The sequence below is a fragment of the Lactuca sativa genome, chromosome 5, assembly GCF_002870075.4.
Source record: "Lactuca sativa cultivar Salinas chromosome 5, Lsat_Salinas_v11, whole genome shotgun sequence".
In the NCBI taxonomy this organism is placed as follows: Eukaryota; Viridiplantae; Streptophyta; class Magnoliopsida; order Asterales; family Asteraceae; genus Lactuca; species Lactuca sativa.
In genome coordinates this window covers 178,053,563-178,061,861 of record NC_056627.2, presented here as the reverse complement: position 1 = coordinate 178,061,861, position 8,299 = coordinate 178,053,563, and positions in this window count along the sequence as shown.

Sequence of the window (8,299 nt, the reverse complement as noted above, 5' to 3'; positions counted from 1 at the left end):
CCTAGTAGTTGCTCGAGGATAGAAGCAGGGAACATTATATATAGTTGTAGTTTCTAAATTTACGCAAATGCGGTTAATTTAGATATAAAAATGTCTATTATATGGAACCAAAGACTTGGATATACAGTTGAATTTTGTGAGTCGTGTGATTTTGGCAAGCAAAAGATGGTTAGTTTTATCACGATTGGGAAGTTACAACTACTTGATTCTTATGTATATGTTCCTACATCAATCTGTTTATTAGGAGAAACTCGGTATTGTGTTTTGGGTTTATTTTCTTAAAAATAAATCTAAAGTTTTGAACCTTTTAAAAGTGGAATGTTGTTGTGGAAAATGAAACAAATATGAAGATCAAGATTTTGAAGTCACATAATGGGGGAGATTACAATAACAAGAACTTTTTTATTGGGTAAATTACACTAATTGTCTATTTGGTTTGGGGTAGCATGCACTTTTTGTCCCTTAATTTTATTTCTAAATTGGTGAGTTCCTTAAAATTTATTTGGTTGCGTAATTGGCCCCTACTAAACATAAGCAGACATTTTTACCCTTATGGATTTCATATTCGTATTGTATATTACTTATTTGCTATTATGATTTTATACGAATGTATGGGTCCATAGTTACCCTAGCCCTTATACTAATCTGTCCACCCTCTCCACCTTCTAAGCTCTCGTGTAATCTTCTATGGTTGTCAGAAGCTTGACTAATTTATTTTTATTAACACAGTTTACAAGACCAATAGTAAGAGTCTTGATTACATAGATGTTTTACAGTCATCTTCCCATTGAATTCTAGACCTAAAAACACGTAAAACCATTAAAATCCCAGACAATACAACATTAAATCAATACAACATTAAATCTTTGAATTCGTGTTCCATTGTGAATTCTTTTTTTTTCGAATCGCCAGAAAAATCTACCATACATAGAAGAATAACAAAGACCCGTATGGAACCTATGTACAAGTAAAATAATTGACTATGAATTCATTTTTACTCTACCATGGCTACTTGAATGTAAAAAATGATGATGGCGAAAACGAAGACCCACCTGTAAAAAAATTAAGATTCTCATCCTAACTAGCATATATGGGGTACTTGTAATATAAAAGTAGAAGAATGACATACCTTTTCTTGTGGTTGATTGCTTGGAGCTCCAAGAGCCTAGCACAAACAATGTGAATGCCTCAAGTGGAATTACAAATCACCTAAACGACTTGGCAGACTTTGAGAGAATATGATACACTCTAGAAATCGGCCAACTCTTGTTATCTCACACACTAGTACCATTTCAAGTGCCAAAGATATCATTATATAGTATGGTGGATTATGGTTACATTCATGTAAACCCTAATACCCATGACCATTCATTACCATAGGATCCATGGGTTAAGCGCTCCATGGACTATCCATGCAAGCTTTGCCCATCCTAAATGAACATTGGCCCATTCTATATATATATATATATATATATATATATATATATATATATATATATATATATATGGAAAAGATTAAATGAAAACACCTAAAAGGGTGAGAACGCGAGAACAAGTATATTCAATTGTGATTCCATGTATTCATTTGTGGAGAAATGATCAATTTTTACGCACAATCAACATGAGTATGCTTTTTTTCTCTTCAATTGAAGTTAAAGGCGTAAAAATTTATCACTTCTCCACAAATGAATAATGGAATCACACATGAATATACTTTGTTCTCGCGTTATCAACCTTTTTAATGTTCTCATTTGATCTTACTCCTATATATATATATATATATATATATATATATATAAGAGTCCATATTTAATTAGTTTCCTTTTGATTATTAAATTAATTCCAAATTAATTGTTGAATAATACTAATTAGATAATATGATTTCATATTAATATATTATAACTTATAATATATTAATAAATCATAAATATACTATTCTCAAAAGACTATCCATACAAATTGTTCCAGTGAAGCGCAACCCAAATGGACCATGCCGGGTCGGGTGAAGTACATACCAAATATAGTTATGGACTTAGACACCTAATCCAATACGATAGTGAATCCCTAAAAGATTTATTCATCAATCTCATGCTCTCCATCCAGGAGACTCTAGTTATACTATGATAGGATTTAACCCGCACCCCGAAGGGTACAATTGAAGTGATGTCTCACAACCCTGTATTAACTAGTTTACGTGTAGTGTTATGCTATCTTGTATTTGAATCCATTTGTATACTTGTTGTGTAACAATACATATACTTAGATAATTATCTAATGTTGTACTCTTGAAATCCATATGTAAAACTGTATATGATAAACTAAGTCTGTCATAGTTTATATTTTTGTTAATGTATAAGCTCTGAATTTGTAAAACTGAGTACTGAATTCCCAAACTATACCTATTATAGTTTTCATATATGTTATGTACTCGGTTCGTGTATTGATCTGAAAACTATGCAATTTTGACTATAATTTAGAAACGTCCCTTATGCTCAACATGTTACAAAAGGGATAAAATATCTAAATATTTTATAAAATGTGGAAATCTTTTGATTGTACCAATTGCATAAGTTTTAAACATGTTGAAATTCTTTTTTATAAGCTCACAAAAGCATTTTTGTTTGACTTGTATACTTCCCTTAAAAATGTTAAAATAGTAAAAGCGTAAGGTTATGAACTCACTGCTGGTTGCGTGTAAGTCGGACCACAAGACTTGAATGAGGACCCTCGAGTTGTTGAACGTGAAGTTAACGGGATCCTAATAATAATTAAACACATATTTGTATTTAAATTAGTAAATCCATTAGTTAAAGTGTTATAAACGCTTATTTTTGGTTGAGGAATTTTACCGAGGATTGATCGAAGTGGAAAAGTGGGTTTACAACCAAGATTCCCGATAGAAGGCTGATTGCGGCCGTGAAGAGATTACGGTCGTGAACTGTTCTCGATCGTGAATGGTTTACTGCCTTTGATGTATTTACGGTCTTTGAAGGGTTCATGGTCTGTTCATGGTGTTCTCGGTGAAAATATGAAGATTAGAAGGGTTTATGGCCGTGAACTGATTTCGGCCCTTGAAGATTCGAAGATTTGAAGATTTGAAGGGTTTATGATCGTGAACTCAAGAACAAGAATACTTGATTTGATGAAAAGACAGATGTTTGATGCTCCAAAATGTGGTCTAAGGTGGATTGAGTGATAGATGAAGACAAACTTGGGTTTTCGGGTGATGGTTTTAGGGAGAGAAGGTTTGTTTTTTGTCAGAAAAGTGTAAATGAGGGTTGAACACACACACACACACACACACACATATATATATATATATATATATATATATATATCTTTACTATTATATAAAGCATATTCAACATTTCTTGAAATTTAAGAGATACAAAACACAATACATCATATACAACCATGTTAGGCTTATAATACTAAACGTATCCATTTAATTAAATTAAATAAAAAAACAGAACAGACCAATGAAGCAGAACGGAAACCCTAATAGGATGCTCCTCTTGTCTCCCACACCACCATCGTCCCAGCAGTGTAGCATCATCCACTCTCCAGAATCGCAACACCCACCGTTTGCACCATCTCTTTTCCTTCGCACCAATTTTCCGGCGACGAACCCCCACCGTGATCCATCTCTGCCTCTCTCTACCCAAAGTTACGATCTAACGCAAGATGGTGGTGTTGCTATTGCAATATTTACCATCAGTTTATGCATATGAATTCTTATCCAGCGGTGATTTAAATGATATATAGTTGAATACCAAACTCCCCTTATTCTCGGCCCCTATCTCTACCATCTCCTCCTATATTTTACTATGATGTGCTCCAATTCAGAAAACCTGATCGCACTTCAAGACCATCACCACCACACCAAAACCCTAGATGTGTGTATATTTAGATTCAGGTTATGTTGAGCATGGTTATATTGTCGATTTAGGTATTTTCGAGCAAGGCTATGTTTTTGATTTCGCTCCTTTCCGCTCAACCTGACTTGAAATCTTCATACTTTAAGAATAAGTTAAGGTACAAAACGCTACTCCTTTAATTCTTCTTTCTGATTTTGTGATTTTTCAATAACACGAGCCGATTTTTTGAGTGTTTCTTGAAGATCGGTTTTTTCTTTTTTATAATTAACAGAGTTTAAGTGGTAGTGTTTTGAAGGAACTAAAGGGTTTGCAGATCTGGTTCTTTAACCACAAAGAACGTGATCGTCTCTGCCTCCTTCAACCACCAAATTCTTTTCTTTCTCTGGTACGACATCTCTTTTTGATTTACTAAATTTTACTCGCAAATACTCACATTGATTTGTTTCCGATGAACATGTGCCATTCTCTGATCTTGCCGCTGCCAGAGCTTTTCTATTTGTGCAAAATCTGTGATGAATCTTTTTTTATAAGATGATAACGATTTGCTATAAAGTATGTTGGTGCTAATGTATTAAAGAAGGTAGTAGAAATTGCTCAAGAATTACAAGGTACTAATGGCAAATATTCTGCTTTGGTCCCTTCCTAACCAAATGATCGAGTTTCTTTCCTATTGCATTCATATTCAGGTTAAAAGTGTCCATGTTGGTAAATCACTACTGAATTTGTGGTTATATTTTAGTTTAAAATAACATATCTTTCCTCTGTAATATTTTGGCAGCCAAAAGATGTGATGCAACATTCATCTTTCTCTCCACCATCAACACTTGATAATAATGTTGGGCTTACACTGTGAAAGGTATATACTTTTTGTAATATTCATTTTTTGTTAACGTTTACTTTTTCACCAGAAAAGATCCATTCACATGCATATCATATATTTTATAATTATTATTTCTTGAAATGACTTTATATGTCAATTAAATAATAACTTTAATGATATTGTGAATACATAAATTTTTCATGTAGATTTGGATGCCAACTAACCGACAAAGTGCATATAGATTACCTCTAGGCTCCAGCAACCAACCCAGAAATCAAGGACAAACCACCATTCATATGAGGAATTTGAAACCAATTCTTAGGTTTATATAAGGTTGTGTAGGCCAACAACCTACCTGACATGAAAATGGCTCCATGATTAGACTAAAAAGCTAAAAAGATGTAAACATGAGAAGAAAATAGGTAAATTTCCCTTTAAAATCATCTCATTGGTTGACGAAAAAAACATTCAAAATCGCAAACATCATGCTGATGATGCTTTTGGGTTTTTTATTAGGTATTAAATATTGAAATAATTTACTCCGCATTCTAATCTCTTGAGTTGCAGCTAAAAATAAATGGGACAAGGACAAGACAACCATTCTAGGGCTATTTTTTTTTTTGTAAACTGGATGAGGACATTTTTGGTTTGTTTGCAACATATAGACGTTTGTTAAAAAGAATATTTTTTCAAAGTTTTTTTTCACTTTGGGTTTTCAAACCTATTTTTCTGTGTCTTTTTGTTGAGCATGGCTGAATGTGCCTAAAGAGAAAGTTGTGTGCCTTTTTTGTATGTGGTTCATTTGTAATGATGTTTACATGTATCTTTTGTATTTGTATATGTAGGTGTCTATCTACGTGAAATGATGTGTATATGTATTTTCTATATGTGGTTCATCATTTTCTCTATGGTTTGGTTTTATGCAGATTGAGAACAATATTAACTTTGGACTGAAAATAGATTGTGGAAGTGCAGATTTTGAATCTTTTATGGTTATAAAGCTTTCTCCTATGTTCTCTATGGGCCTCACACTGCTTTATCTTCCCTCAATCTTGGTTTCTCTCCTTTAATTTCACCTTCCTATCTGTTTCTATATGCACAAATTATTTAAAAAAAATCAAAATTGATCTGAACTCATTTAAATCATGTGTATATTGTATCTTATCTTTTTTTTTGGTGTATTTGGCTTTTGCAGAATATTTTCCCTTTATTCGAAATCATTTTTCTTAAGGCTAGAGGTGAATGAATATAATACACCTGAGGAAATCTAAGACATGGTGCTAATATGTGTCAGCTAAAGGGCTTATAGTATTGGGGATTTTTGAACTAATGTTCAAGTATTTTATGGATTTCAACATTAATTGATGTTTTGTAGAGTAGATAGCGTGTTACAATGCAGATTGTGTCGATTATGAGGCTGACAACAAGGTCAAAACAATGTTATACAATACATCTATTGATAACCAGACATACGAACTAACACATTATGGAACACCATACATGACGTCCTCCACCCCCGAACGTTTCCGCCGTTCGGTTTAGGGGTGTGACATAATCTGGAAACCCTAATCAACCTTGAGTGATCTTGAGCTATTTCTTGCCATTTTTGTGATTTAAAGCTAGAAGAAGGAAGGTTGGAGATCCAGATCTAAGGACTCATTTCTGTCTTCATAGAGGTATAAAGCTTATACCTTGGTTGTTATTCTCTTAGATCTCCTTCTTAGCTTTTATGTTGTCATTTTGGGCCATTTCAAAGGTCAATCCGAGATTTGAACCCTTGGAGATGAAAGGACTTCAGATTTGGGCACTCTTGAGCTTTGGAATCTCAAATTTGCCACCTTTATTCATCCATGGCCCCATTCTATGACTTAGACCTTCATTTTGGCTTGTATTGGGTGTTTTAGCTGGATAATACCATGCATGTACGTAAAGTTAGCAAATTTACGTGTAATGGTAGTCTAAGGAGTCCAGATTTATGAGTTAGAAGCATTAGAATGGATATGTCACATGGAGGACCCGACAAGTTGTTTTGGGACTCCGCTAGTCGGGTCATGAACCCTAATTCCATTTCTGGTTATCAGTGAAACCATTGAGTTTAGAAGATGACTCGGTGAGTTGCACAAGATTAGGACTCAGAAGCTGAAGAACTCGACGAGTCCAAGGAGGAACTCGACGAGTTAGAGTCGATATGTCCTGATGTTATGATAGGAAGAACTCGACGAGTTGACTTAGTTGACCATGTGTCTGAGGTGTTCACGAACTAGCCGAGCTGGTAGATGACTCGACGAGTTGGGATTGACTGGGAATTGACCTTGAATTTGACTTTGACCATGATGTTGACTTTGACCATGGGTAAAATGGCCATTTTTCCCTGAGAACAATTATGAGATTTTCACTAAGTATTCTTGTGAAATTGATAGCCGGTGTAACAACCCGAAATTTCATATCACTTCTTGTAGCTCAACTTGTAATACAATTTGATCAACCAAACGTCGTTTCCAAATTCGTTTCCGATTTCGCCATTTTATTAAGTCATTAACTTATATTGATCTAAAACGACTTAATGGATGTCTTAATTCCATTTAGAATCATTCTAACACCCCATTATAGTTATCGGGATAATTCTAGAATCGGTCATATCGGGTTACGGCAACTTGGTCGGGTGCGACTAAAAGCCTCGCCTAACGCCGGTATCGGGTAGAATTCCGTCGTGTCCAATTCCCGAGCACTATATAAGTGATTCAAAGCTTTCATTTGAATCTTTTGGCCATTTCTTCCATAAACACTTCCAACCTCTCTCCTCATCCAAAAATCAAAGGTCCAAATCTCAAGTTTAAGGCTTCAAATCTTTGAGGTAACTTCCCTAGCATGCTATACAACATTTTTAGCCTTCAAATTTGAGTATAATCTATGTTTTAGCACCTAGAACATGACTTTATGGCCAAGGATCAAGCTTGGGCCGTAAACACCTAAAACTGAGGGTTTTTGAGCCATTTAACCCTTCCAAATCATAGTTGGGACTTAGATAAGACCTTAAGGCTTGCAAATTGAGACTTAAAACAATTAAAACATGAATTTTATGGGACAAAAGAGAGTTTACGGCCAAGGTTTGCTCTTGGGCTGTAAACTCCTCTAAAATGGGGATTAAGTGCCTTTAAACATGTCTAAATGCCTTGTAAATTAACCAATAGCATTGTGGTAAATCCTAGAATCATCTAAAAATGGTTTGGAGACCTTAAACACATCAAATGCCATACATATTGGAGTTTACGGCCTAAGAACATAGCCTTTGGCCGTAAACTCATTAAATGATGCCAAAAATGCCCCTAATTCACCCTTAAGGCTTGTAAAAATTCTTAGAATTACATATGAGTGTTTTAAGCATCAAAATCTAATTTTTCTTAACCATATTAGAGTTTACGGCCATAGAGTATGTATCTAGGCCGTAAACTCATATAAAGGTGTTAAATGAAGCCTAAAATGTATACCAAGCCTTAGAAAATTAGTTAGAATCACATGTGATTTCTCCTTGTGCCTTAAACAATTTTTTCTTGACCATGGGTGAGTTTACGGCCGTAATCTCTAAGTTTACAGCCTTCAA